Raw genomic sequence first — 13,936 nt, 5'->3', positions numbered from 1 at the left:
TGCTTCCCCCTTTCCCCCTGTCCTCTCTTCTCAGGAGCACCTCTGGCCTTGTCCTCTATTATCCTGGCTCCTGGCCATCTAGCCTCCCACCCTAGCCCCCCACCCAGGAGGAGCCCCTTCCTTATCATGCCTCTCTGCTCAACTGCTTACAGACTCAGAGCTCCCTTACTGCCCTGGGAAGCACCCATTCTTCGGCCCTGTTTGTGCAACCAGCTAGTAACCTACAGAAGATTCGATCTAAAAGATGGACCATTATTAATGAGCCCACATGTCCCATGTTTGTTTGTCACAAAGACGTAACAGGAAATTGTTAAATGCTTAGCTGACTGACATCAGATACATTAAGTCTGGGGCTAGCTTTCTAATTAACGTAGTAATCCTATCCCCATCACACAAGAAAAAAAAAAAAAGAAAACAAGCAAGCATTTTTTTTTTGCCTCGGTGAGCCCCCAGTGGTAACTGATAATCACATACTGTGTCCAAATGTTTACAAACTATAAAAATCATCCTAGACCTCACATCCAAACCTGAGAGGAAGAAAACCTGGAGCAACATTTGGTTTGGGGTTTATACTGTTCAGGGGAGGAGGTGGAAGAGGGCAAGAATATTACTTGATATGTTCAAACTTGCTCACCCAAACTGGGCTATTAGTTAGAAGAGGGAAAGGACTTAATTACTAAACAATTATTTTTCCTGCCATGAAACAAAAACCAAAACCCTAACAGAGATATCTTGTAATGTCTTCCTCGGTAGTTGGTTGTTTAATGGCTGGAAAAAACAGTTGTAGACCTCTTTCTCTCATGAACACAGATGCCAAAATTCTAAATAAAGATATTGGCAAATCATATCCAATGATGTGTGGCAAGGATCATACATCATGACTAAGTCAGGTTTATTCCGGTTATGCAATAAATGTTTATGGGTGAACATTCAAAAATCAATCGGTATAATTCAGAATAAAGGCAATAAATCAATCATCTCAACAGTTATTTAAAAAGCATTTGGTAAAATGCAACATCTATTCATTATAAAAACTCTTAGCCAACTAGAAAAAGAAGGAAACCTTTTTGATCTGATAAAGGAAATCTACCAAAAAACCACAGTAAAATCATACCTACTGACGAATTTGGAAAGCTTTCCCCTGAGACCTAGAATGAGGCACCAGTTCAACACCGTCCTTTAGGTCCCAGCCAATGAAATTAAGCAAGAACAAGTTATAAAATGTACAAGGTGTAGCAATAAGTAAATAAAACTGCCATTATTCACAGGCAACATACTTATGTGTAGACAGTCCAAAAGAATCTAAAATAAACTATTAGAATGAGTGAATTTAACAAGGTCAATGGATTCAAAAATTATATACAAAATTTACACTATACAAAAATTATCCATACTTGTGTTGTATTATAAAGAATACATCTGGGGCACCTGGGTGGCTCAGTTGGTTAAGCGTCTGCCTTAGCTCAGGTCATGATCTCAGGGTCGTGGGATCGAGCCCCACATCGGGCTCCCGGCTCATTGTCGGGGAGCCTGCTTCTCCCTCTACCTCTGCCACTCCCCTTGCTAGTGCTCGTGCTCTCTCTCTCTCTCTTTCTCTGTGTCAAATAAATAAATAAAATCTTAAAAAAAAAAAAAGAACACATCTGGTCTTGGACTCTGGCTCCCCGAATCCCTTGGAATTTCCTGCGTAAAAGAAGTGGCTTTGTTATCCTAATGAACAACTCCAGGTGGGCCCCTAGATAGCTTCAGGGCAGGGCTGGTTACCAGGAAAGCCAGAACTTTCAGCTGTCCTACCTCCAGGGAAGGCAGCGAGCTAGACACTGAGTCCAATCTTAGCCAGTAACTTAATCATTCATGCCTAGGTACTGAAATCCTGATAAAAACTCTGCACCACAACTGGGGAGGGTGGGGAAGGAAAAAAAAAAAAGACCCTCTGGACCCAGAGCTCAGTGGAGCTTCTCACTGTAAACACAATGCCGTGCCCAGAGGCTGACACACCCGAACCCAGGGGGAGAGGACATGAAGCCCTGCATCCATGACCTCATCCTACGTGTATCCTTTAAGGTAAAAAACTGCAATTGGAAGTGTAGCACTTCTCTGAATTCTAGGAGTCATCCTAGTGAATCATTAAACCTGAGGGGGGGGGGTCGCAGGAACGCTAAATTTACAGCCGGTGGGGGGACCCACTTGTGGCTGGTATGTGAAGGGAGGGGAGCGTGGGGCTGGCTGTGGGGTCTCCTGCTCACCCCGGGTGGTGAGCGCCAGAACTGCACCGCAGCACACCCGGCTCGGAACGGTGTGCAGCCAACATTCTTGAAAACAAAATTTTAAAGACGCCTCTTAAAAATCACCAAATACCTTGGAATACATCTAAGAAAAGATGTGTAAGACTTCTACACAGAAACTGACAAAACATTATTGAAAGAAATTAAGAGGGTATCAACAAATGGAGGGGTAGGGGCGCCTGGGTGGCTCAGTCGGTAAGCGTCTGCCTTTGGCTCAGGTCATGATCCCAGGGTCCTGGGATCGAGCCCCGCATTGGGCTCCCTGCTCAGCGGGAAGCCTGCTTCTCCCTCTCCCACTCCCCCCTGCTTGTGTTCCCTCTCTCGCTGTGTCTCTCTCTGTCAAATAAATAAATAAAATCTTTAAAAAAAAAAAAAAATGGAGGGGTAGCCATGTCTCTGGACTGGAAGATTCACCACTATAGAACTGTCAGGTCTTCAAGTGGATCTCTAGATTCAATGCAATTCCATTAAATTCTCAGGAAAAAAGCTAAAGAATAGTCAAGATAATCTTGAAGAAGAACAAAGAACAGAATCATTATTACCAAATATCAACACCTATTAGAAAACTACGGCAAGTATGTCAATGTAGTACTGGAGCACAGACAGACAAACAGACCAAGGGAATAGGAGAGTCCTGAGAGACCCACACATATACCACAGCTCAGTGGGGAAAGACAGTCTTTGCAGTAAGCAGTACTGGACCAGCTGGATAATCCATATGAATTTAAAAAAAGAATCAGACTGTAACACCTCAGACACACAAAACAATTCCAGAAGGATTACAGATCCAAATGTGAAAAGCAAACATTACAGCTTCTAGAAAATAACACTGGATACCAGCTTCCTAACTTGTGTATAGGCAAAGAATCTTTAAGCAGGATATAAAAACACTAACCCATAATGGACACTAAGTATACGAAAATGTGTTCAACATCACCAGTCACTAGGGAAATGTATAATAAAATGACAAGGAGATACTACCACACACCTACCTGACTGGCTAAAATGAAATAAATAAATAAAGAGCTGATAATACCACAGCTGTAGGGACAGCAGTGTAAACTGGTAAGAGCAAAGAGCATTCTGGAAAACAGTCTCCCCTGTGCCTATACTATATCCTAGCAAGTCCAAACTTGGGCATATTCCCAACAGAAATGCCTATATAACATCACCAAAAGACATGCATGAGAGCACTTTTTAGTGGCCTTATTTAAACAGTTCCAAATTGGAAACAACTGAGATGTCATCAACAACCCAGTATATTTCTATCATGGAATACTATCTAGCAACAAAAAGGAATAAACTACAGCTACATACAACATGGATGAAACTCATAACCTTTATGTCGAGCAGAAGGCACCAGACACAAAAGACACATACTGATGATTCGCTTGTAAAAGTTCAGAAATGGAAAAAATTAACCCACGATGACTGGGGGAACAGAGGCAGTAATTGGGAGGGTACCCTAGAGGGTTACACAACCTTCGACGTTGTCGGTGATGTTCTATTTCCTGAACTCAGTAAGAGTTACACAGGGGTGTTCCTTTGTGAAAAACTATCAAGTCGTATACTTAATGATTTATGCACTTTGCTTCAATGAAAAGTTTCCTTTAAAACAAATCTAGGTGTTTGCCAGAGGCAAGAGGTGGGGGGTGAGCAAAATGGGGCAACGTGGTGAGAAGGTACAAACTTCCAGTTGTAAGATAAAGAAGTTCTGGGATGTAATGCCCAGCATGGTAACTACAGTAACTACATGGTAACTAATAATATTAATTCATATATATGAAAATTGCCGAAAGAGTAGATTTTAGGGGCGCCTGGGTGGCTCAGTCGGTTAAAGCGTCTGCCTCCAGCTCAGGTCATGATCCCGGGGTCCTGGGATTGAGCCCCAGGTGGGGCTGCTTGCTCAGCTGGGAGCCTGCTTCTCCCTCTCCCTCTGCCTCTCCTCCATGCTCATGCTCTCTCCTCTCTTAAATAAATAAATAAATAAATAAATAAATAAATAAATAAATAAATAAAATCTTTTGAGAGAGAGAGAGAGAGTAGATCTTAAAACTTCTCATCACGGGGGGCGCCTGGGTGGCTCAGTTGGTTAAGCGGCTGCCTTCGGCTCAGGTCATGATCCCAGGGTCCTGGGATTGAGCCCCGCGTCGGGCTCCCTGCTCAGTGGAGAGTCTGCTTCTCCCTCTCCCTCTGCCTGCCTCTCTGCCTACTTGTGCTCTCTATCTATTTGTCAAATAAATAAATAAAATCTTTAAAAAAAAAAAAAAACACTTCTCATCACGGGACACCTGGGTGGCTCAGTTGTTAAGCATCTGCCTTCGGCTCAAGTCATGATCCCAGGGTCCTGGGATCGAGTCCAGCATCTGGCTCCTTGCTCAGCAGGGAGCCTGCTTCTCCCCCTGCTTGTGCTTTGTGTGTGTGTGTGTGTGTGTGTCTGTGTGTGTGTGTCAAATAAATAAATAAAATCTTAAAAAAAAAAAAACTTCTCATCACAAGAAAAAAAGATTTTGTTATCTACGTGTGGTGAGTGATGGATATAGTTAACTAGACTTACTATGGCAAACATTTATGAAAATATGGAATTATTATGCTGTGCACCTGAAACAAATTATGTTATATGTCAACTGTACCTCAAGTAAAAAAAAAAAAAATCTAGAACTGACAATAAATTTTCCGGCCTGGAATTATTGGAATTTCCCAATCTTCTCATCTCTTTCTTAATATCCACGATCTTACTGAAAAGCGACACAGAGCAAGGGTTAAGAGCTTGGCCTCTGGAGGAGAACAGCTGGGGTTGCCAGTTAGTTGTCACACGTCTGGAAAAGATTCTTAGCCTCTTTGAGCCTCAGTTCCTATCTATAGCATTTGGGGGATTAAGTATTCAATAAAGGTTAACCATTAATGAAGGCACTTCTTTCTGCTCTCTGCTCTTACTTAGCCTTTTCCAGAGCTCTGGGTCTGGGGCATTTCCGGGGAGATTGGGCCTCCTGGGGAATCTCTGCTCCCTTGGATCCCCCTCTACTCTCTACTGCTTATCTATCTTAACCTCTTCTCTCCCTAACTGGGACACCAGGGAATCCTGACGTGAAACAACTCAAGGAGAGGTGTAAAAACCCCTTGCCCTGCCCGGCTTCCCTGATCCTCAGATTATGCTCCTGCAGCGAGAACACAAATGTGCGGCCAATCAGGATGGCAGGCTTAAGTTTCTCCAATTTGCAGGAAACAAACAATTCAGTAAATGAGGAGCATCTCCTCAGTTTTAAGTTTCTCTGCCATACATTTTTTTCCCTTAAGCTCTGGCTTCTGTTCCCCTTAATATACACACTAGGACCCAGATAAGATGGTATCTGAATTAGCATGTAATTATCTAGTGGGCTCATTTGACCTCAATGTATTCACAATTCCAAGAAAGGCACCACGCCCGGACAGTGGGGCAGCCTCCCACCTGGGCCAGCATATGAGAACCACCGCAGCCCAAGTTGATACCCGCGCCCACTGGGGCACCTTTGGATAGTAATAACAATCATTTTTAAAATGGCTAACATTTATTGCATGAGGACAATGGTGCCAGGCACTGAGCTAAGGATTTTATATGCCTTAACTCATTTAGTCCTCACCACAGCCCTCTGAGCTGGATACCATCACTAATGTGGATGGCCAAATCACCAGCAACCAAAGTGAAATTTTTCAGAGACCACGAGTCAGTCACTATTTTGAGCCTTTCATGAAATAAACTCCACTTGCATAAGCTTTAAACTTATTCTTAGGGAAGTGTGAGGAAAGCTGGACTAATTTTATGCATTTATTTTTAAGATTTTATTTATCTATTTGAGAGAAAGACAGAGCACAAGCGGGAGGGGCAGGGGCAGAGGGAGAGGGAGAGAGAACCCCAAGCTGACTCCCCGCTGAGCACGGAGCCTGACCAGGGGCTCGATCCCACAGACCCTGAGATCATGACCTGAGCCGAAACCGAGAGTCGGACACTCAACGCCCTGCACCACCAGGGAGCCCCTGGACTAATTTTAAAGCAGAACTCGGGTGACTGTGCATGTGTGCGTACATGCATATGTGTACGTGTGTGAGAGCCTGCTTGCAGGGTAACTGTGTGAGTCTGCTTGCCTGTGTGTGGGGGTGAAGTGTGTGTTTAAGCATGCCTGTGTGGGGGCGGGGGTGTGTGTGTGTATGTGTGAGCCTGTCCTTGTGTGTATTTGGTGGGGGAAGGCATGAGTGTGTGTGGGAGTAAGCCTGCCTGGGGTTGGGGGAATGGAGCAGCTCCTGGCTGCCTGCTGGCCAGAGACCTGGCGTTCCAGAGAGCCCGGGGAAACCAGTCTTTCAAGAACCCTGCCCAGGTCACAATAAATCAGCCCTGCAGCATGGAAGCGACTCTGACTATAACCTCTGGGGAATGCTCCAGCAACACCAAGTTTAACCCCCAGCAAAACAGGCTGGCGGCTAAAACAAAAAACAAACAAACAAAAAACCCAACAACAAAAAACCAGGCTGGAGGCTGCACACCCCAGCCCTCCGGGCTCACCTTTTCATCAGCCACACAGTGCAGCCCAGCCCTCAGTCTGGGGATACCCTCCAAGATGCTCCTCCCAAGAAGCCCAGGGACAGAAAGGGATTTCTTGTCTTATCGGAGGAGAAATCTGAAGAACCAATCTAAACTGGGTTCCAAAAGCAGGGCAGTACAGACAACAGTTTCCATGTGAAAATACATATGAGTGGCTAATAGGAAACTTTACACGGCTGTAAAATGAAAATGGTTTTGATCTTGCTGTTTGTGACGTGACTTTTAGAGTCAATTTCTAAAAAGGTTATTGTAATAAATCAAAATATTTAAAAGTAGTTCTCTCCAGATCACAGGTTCATGCGTTGTTTTTGTTTAGATGTGTGTGTTTTCTAAAGGTCTGAAAATGAGATGTATCTCTGGGGCGCCTGGGTGGCTCAGTCGGTTGGGCATCTGCCTTCAGCTCCGGTCGTGATCCCAGCGTCCTGGGATGGAGCCCTGCATCATTTGGGCTCCTTGCTCAGTGCGGAGCCTGCTTCTCCCTGTCCCTCTGCCTGCCACTCCCCCTCTCCTCCCGCTTATGTGCTCTCTCTTTCTGTTAAATAAATAAATAAAATCCTTAAAAAAAAAAAATCAGATGTATCTCTTATAATAACCACTAGTAAAAAGAAAATCGTGTAACAAATGGAACAAGGATAGACTCAGGGGTCCAGACTTCAGTCTGTGGAATGGACCAGGAGTCCTTTATGCAGCCACAAAGCCTTTCATGACAGGTTGTCTTGGCACACTCAGGCGTGACAAGAGGGGTAACCTGAGGGACAGGATGGGCCAGCTCCTTGTCGCAGGGCTGTGTCTGACAGCAGACGGAGAGGCTCAGAGAAGGAGAGGAGGGGGCTGGACCAAACGGCAGCTGTGCCCCATTGTCTTCGCGGAGGGCCATCTCGGGCACCCCTGGCAAATTCTGTAACTCTCATATCCACAGAAAGGGCTGAGAAGCAGTCGAAACATGTGGAAGCAGTTTTACCCGAAGTTGGTATCAACGACTGAGAAGCTCAATTCTCATCCTGTGGTCTTGTCCAAGTTCTCCCAGAACAAGAGGCACAGAAGTGGAAAAACGTCGTGTCTCTCCACCCTTGAAGATCCAGCGGGAATGCCACCTCCTTTGGAGGGTCTTCCCTGACTTCTACTGACCAGAAAGGCGTCCGCTTCCTGGAAGGCCCTGCCCCTTACGCATTTCTCCTGTAGGAGTGTTTTTGTGTTTCTGTGTTTTTGTGTTTCTGTGCACTCAAGTATTTTCAAGGTTAAACATCTGTTCAGTACCCCCCTGTCCTGAAAACTCTGGAGCTGGGCTTTCCAACGGAAAATGTAAGACTTTTGAAAAGTAAACAACAGTGTGATCTTGGTGTGATCTGAGCTCTTATTTGGGCTTAGACACAAGCCATTGCCTTCCGGGGCACAAATAAGAGCTTTAGGGCAAGATCTGTCAAAAGAAGGCTGAGGAAGCGGCTCTCAGTGCGGGCCCCTCTATGGCAGCTGGTCCAGCGGCCGAGCGAGGCCAGCGAGGGAAGAGCTGCAGATGCCTGCTGGCCAGCACCCGATCACGCTACCCACGGCGGCCACGCTCCATGCCCGCGAGCACCTCACAAAGAGAAAGGGCCCAGGAGCCTGGCCAGCGTCTTGTCAGCTGCCCGGCGGGCACCTCCGCCTGCTAGGGCGGCTCCAGTCCCTCTCACAGATACTCTTGCCCCCGGGGCAGCTTCTCAACAGCAAGTCGCCAGCTCCGCTGGAGACTGTTTCCAGGTGGAGCTGCTGTGGGAGACCAGGTGGGTGGCTACCTGCACTTTCCACTCTTGAGGCGGTCCTCTCCCAGCATCTTGCGACTTAACCGTCCCAGCCCCACAGTCTGTGCTTGGCCCTCACCCTATCTGGCTTCCCCAGGAGGCTCCCCAAACCACGCCTGCTTGGCTCTTTGTCATCTCTCGGAGGAGCCACTTTAACGGGGCTTCTACACGCTTCGCATGTGCTGCCGGCTCTCGGCTGACTCTCAAGCCTTTAACCCTGGTCCTGGACTTACTCCCAAGTCCCACATGGGCACTTTCACCTGCACGCTTGCCTGGACGGACCGCACCCTCGTGCTGTTCTGTGTGGTCCAGGACCACACCATCATCTGAGAGCCTGCCAGAAAGACAGCCTCTTAGGCCACACCCCAGACCCACTGAGTTCACCTCTGCGTTTTAACAAAACATCTAGGCAGTTCGGGTGCACGTTTCAGTGTGAGAAGCTCTGGTAAGCACAGAGGAGTCCAATAAAGGGTCACATTGCTGTAATTTACCACCACCACCAACCGCCCACCCACCCCACCCCCCCCCCCCCCGCAACCCTCCAAACTGTCTCTGCTTCTCCCTCTCCTCACTTCTGTTAAATGACAACATCATCAACCTGAAGCCCTAGCTAGAAAGCTCAGATATTCACAATTGCTTCCTGGTCCTGACTCCAATATCTCCGAAGTGATCACCGAGTCCTGTTATTCCGATTTCAGAAGCATCTCACGGGCCCAGGCCTTCCTCAGCCCCACTGCACCTACCTGAACCGGGAACAGTAAGCTTTGTTTACAAGGTCTGTCTCCCTGCTAGACTGAGAGTTCTGTCAACAGGGCTGTTTTAGTCCTCTCTGACTCCCAACAGCGAGCACAGTGTCTGACACCACAGGCCTCAGAAAATTAGATGTTTGTTGCAACAAATGAATGAACAAGCAAACAGAGGGAAATAAGATACTTAAAAGTGTGTCAGATGGTAGGAACCAAAAGCGAATGCAAAAATTATGCACTGTTTTTTCTTGACTTGATAAAGTTGTTTCAGGAAGAAAAAAAGTATGTGGGAGAAGTGTGATGTGGCACAGATGGAAATATGGGAGGAGTTTTCAACAAAAATATTTCTAGCTTTTTCCCCTTCAATATGTAAACATGCTAACTTTCTATGAGGCCACTAATAGGTCCAAAGTCACCTCATGGGTCAGAGACCAAGCTGGGTGGAGTTTAAACCCAAGTCTTTACAGGGGGCTAGATGGTCATAAAGTAGGTGGGGAAAGATAAGATGACTACAGATGAACCCAGTGCCTGAGAGAGACAGGAATGTCACAGAGGGAGGGACAGCGGAAAGCTGGAAGGTGGGCTTCATTGTGGGGCTGGAGCTTCGGACTTCTCCTTGGGAGAGTTTATTCATTACTCTGCCTCCAGGGCCTGGGAGGGCATCTTTGGTAAAAGAAAAATGCAACTGGGCCAGGAGGAGCCCAGGGAGCCTCTGTTCTAAGATCTCAAGCTGTAGACAAAGTCAACCACAACACTCCATGCTGCAAACAGTTCTAGGTGAGGTGTAAGTTGAAGGACCAAGGTCAAATGGCATGAGCCTCTCAGTGGCCTTACAGCTCTAGCCAACCAGATGGTCTAACTCCTAGGTCCTGTGGTGCCTAGCTCCGTGTCTTGCACAGAGAGTATGAGGTTCAATAAATACCTAATGATAAATGCCTTGAGTTGGGAGGCAAAGCAGCTGGGAAGCTGTAAGCCTGCCTTAGTCTCCAAGGGAAGCTCAGCCCCATGCCTGCATGGATTCCCGGAGCCTGTCTCTAAGTGTGTACGTAGGAGCATCTTCATGACTCACATTAATGAGGGAAGCTATGTACATGCCTGAGGGTCAAAAACCGCTTATTCACAGAAACTGAGGCACAGGAAAGGGGAACCATGCTTCACTCTCAAGACCCCAAACTCTGCTTCTCGGTCCCTGAACCATTAATATATATGTCATCGTAGGAGCCCCTCCTGTCTTCCTCGGTGCAACTAGAAATATCAAGTTCCCTGGATATCGGCTCCTCAACATTCTAGCACTATGGAAGGGGATAATTCTGTCCCAAATCTAACAGATCATTCATTCACACAGTGACCTTTTATTGAGATCTTATCTTACTATGTGCCAAGAACCATTCTAGGGGCTAGGGATATGCCAGTGAACAATACAAAGAGCTCTGCTCTTTGGAACTTAATATTCTAACAGGAGGAGACAGACAATAAACAGCATAGTAGATTTGTAAATTACGGAGTTGTTAGAAAGTGATTTGTGCTATGAGAAAAAGAAAAATTAGCACAGGGTAGAGGAGATGAGGAAGGTCAGGGAGGATGGGAGGTTATAGTTTTATTTTTATTTTATTTTTTCAAGATTTTATTTATTTGGGGCGCCTGGGTGGCTCAGTCGTTAAGCGTCTGCCTTCGGCTCAGGTCATGATCCCAGGGTCCTGGGATCGAGCCCCACTCCACTCTGACAGAGAGAGACACAGCGAGAGAGGGAACACAAGCAGGGGGAGTGGGAGAGGGAGAAGCAGGCTTCCCGGCGAGCAGGGAGCCCGATGCGGGGCTCAATCCCAGGACCCTGGGATCATGACCTGAGCCGAAGGCAGACGCTTAACGACTGAGCCACCCAGGCGCCCCGGGAGGTCATAGTTTTAAATACGGCACCAGGAAAGCCTCACTGAGAAGGTGAAGCTGAAGCAGACACAAGGGAGGGGAGAGAGTGAGGCCTACAACATCTGGGGAAAAACATTCCAGCCTGAAGGAACAGCCAGGGCAAAGGCCCTCAGGCGGGAGCATCCTGGTGTGTACAAGGAACAGCAAGAAGGCCGGCAGGGCTTGTCTGTCATTCATTCATTGCTCATTCTTTCGTTCATTCATTCATTCATTCATTCAACAAACATTTACTAAAGACCCATCCCTTTCCAGGCACTGAGTGGTGAAAACACTAGTAAGGTATGATCCCTACCCACGAGGAGCTCATAAAGCTGGGAGCAAGGAGGAGATAAAATGATCTTAAAAGAGGATTACACGCAGAGCAGAAAGACTCTGGCAGAGGTTAGGGACCTTACCCAACTTGGAGAGTCCACGGAAGCATAGGAAAGACCCTCAGGGAGATGCTTGGCTACACCTGGCAGGCCCCCAGCTCTTGTTTTGATGCTGCTGACAGTGCTAGCCATGTTAACCTTGCTCCCTTGTTTTTCTTAGCTACAAAAGCCTTCCAAACACCAGATTTGTAAAGAGAATCTTTTAAGATGCAGATGTAAAGTGTTTGCCATGTCCAAGAGGGCCTCAGACTAAAAAGGTAAATGCCAGATGAAAAGATCTGGGAGAGACCATAGCGGGGGCAGCCCAGAGTGGCAATGAGTTAGGATGGAACCACAAAGCCCCAGGGTGTGTCCATTAGGGGTGACCATCATATCACACTCACACCTTCACGGCTTCATGCTGCCCTGGGTAGACTGTGCCTGCGTTTCCACGGAATTAGCAGCACCCCCTCCAGGGCTAGGGCTAGGGCTAGGGCTAGGGCTAGGGCTAGCACTCGCGCTCAGGCTCAGACCACCAGCCTCTGTTAAGGAGACTCCAGTGAACTAAAATATACATTTGGAGAATTCCACTCCTCAGAGCTCTGGCCTGAAAGATCCTAGCTCTGTTTTCTCAGCTTCCTGAAGCGGTACTCCTTTTTATAAGATGAGTCCAAAGATGCCCCTGCCAAGACCCAGGAAGCTCCCACCGGAGAAGAGCTCAGCCCTCCTGATCAGGGGCTGGGAAGCCTGGCCAAGCCGATCCATACCAGTTGGCTCCAGATCCAAGCTGAACGATGCAAACGTGCTTGCTGGGTGTGTCACCAGCAACCGTCCCAAAGACCATAGAGGTGGTGAGCAGGAAGCCGCCCTGGTGAGGCCTAACCAGGTTCCTGACCAAACAACATGGGAGAAGTCTTCAGGGCCAAGAGGCTGCAGGGTGGGGCTAGGGCACAGAACCTCACTTCTCTACTCCAGGATCGGCTACCTGGGAGAAACAGGTTCCTGGGCCTGCACCTGCAAAGCTCCCCCAGCACGGTGCCGTCACCACCAGATGTCCAGGTCCCTTCAGTCTCTCTGCAATGAGGCCACCTTACCAGGCTGTCTCCCACTTGGACTTCTATTACTCGAGTCCTTCTCAGTTCTGATGCTGAGATTCACTCTGTCTGTCCCTCTGAAAAAGGGAGGTGATTATCAGTATCCCACTCTGGCCCTGACCAGAGCATCTTTTCAGAGCAAACCGGGCAAGGCCTACTCCTACCTATCCCACGCCATCACCACTGACCCATCCAGTTCCAGGCTCTCCCCTCCCCCATCTGAGGCTTGCTCCCTGCTGGAGTGCCCTGGGCTGGCAGGCTGCCTTAGCCAGCAGGAGCTCTACCTATGGGGAAGGGAAGCAAAGTCCTGGATTTAAGATGTGCGCCCTCCCCTCCCCCATTCCTTTATAAAGAGCTTCCCTTTCTGCCTCCTCACTCCCTGTGGCCTAGGAGGGTTTTACTCCATAATTGGCTTGTTTACTGCCACTGAGGACTTCTGAGTGGCAGAGGTAGGAGGAAAGTTTTGTTGGAAGTAAGGAAAGGGGTGTGTGCCCTGAGCTTTGAGGCTGATGAGTAAAACCTCCAAGTGCCTCTCTAACTACCTGAGAACTGGCCAAGAACCCATGTGAGAAAAAAAACACAAGGCACTGCAAGGCCAGCTGAAGATTTCCAGCAGCAGACCACAGGAGGGAAGCTTATGTTTGGCGCCTGGGAAAAGACAGAACAATAACCAAAACTTGATCTGCTTGCTTCTGCAGAATAGTCGAAAGCATTACTTGGCACTGTTCTGAGTGGGGAGCCAACCAGAGACCTCCTAATTCAGCTTCTGTGGGTTAGGAGCTCCAGAAACATCACTCTTGCTCAAAAACTTCCGAGAGCGCCAAGCTCCAAGCAAACGCATCGCCCTGTCTTCAGGCGCTTCCCAAGGCCCCAGATGACTCAGCCTCTCCCCACTGACCATCGAGCAGCAGACTCAAACCCAGCTCAATAGGACCACCTGCTGGGCCACAAGCACATCCTTTGCTTCCCCACTCAGGTGCCCTGCTCCTTGTGGGGCTCCCCCTGCCTGAGGCACCAGGTTTCAGGCTCTCCCTTCAATGCTCCCTCCTCCTGTGAAGGGTTTCCCAGGGCCCCAGCCCCTTCCCCACCTCACCCCAATCAGATGTGTGGCCCCACACTGTAATCTCCATGGCCTCTTTTAAGGCCTTACTCTGTCCTGCTTCAGTAGCTCCCTGAGGCCT

The 13,936-nt window shown here is 47.9% G+C and overlaps 1 protein-coding gene across 1 annotated transcript in view; it reads right to left on the bottom strand.

Annotated features, from left to right (window-relative positions):
- Nucleotides 1-13,936, bottom strand: part of CNNM4 (cyclin and CBS domain divalent metal cation transport mediator 4) — a 36,522-nt gene that overhangs the window by 20,840 nt on the left and 1,746 nt on the right. The gene's annotated exons all lie outside the window — the stretch shown is intronic.

This window comes from Halichoerus grypus, chromosome 10 (assembly GCF_964656455.1).
Source record: "Halichoerus grypus chromosome 10, mHalGry1.hap1.1, whole genome shotgun sequence".
In the NCBI taxonomy this organism is placed as follows: Eukaryota; Metazoa; Chordata; class Mammalia; order Carnivora; family Phocidae; genus Halichoerus; species Halichoerus grypus.
The sequence above is the reverse complement of the archived record's forward strand: the minus strand, read 5'-3'. Positions and strand labels throughout refer to the sequence as shown.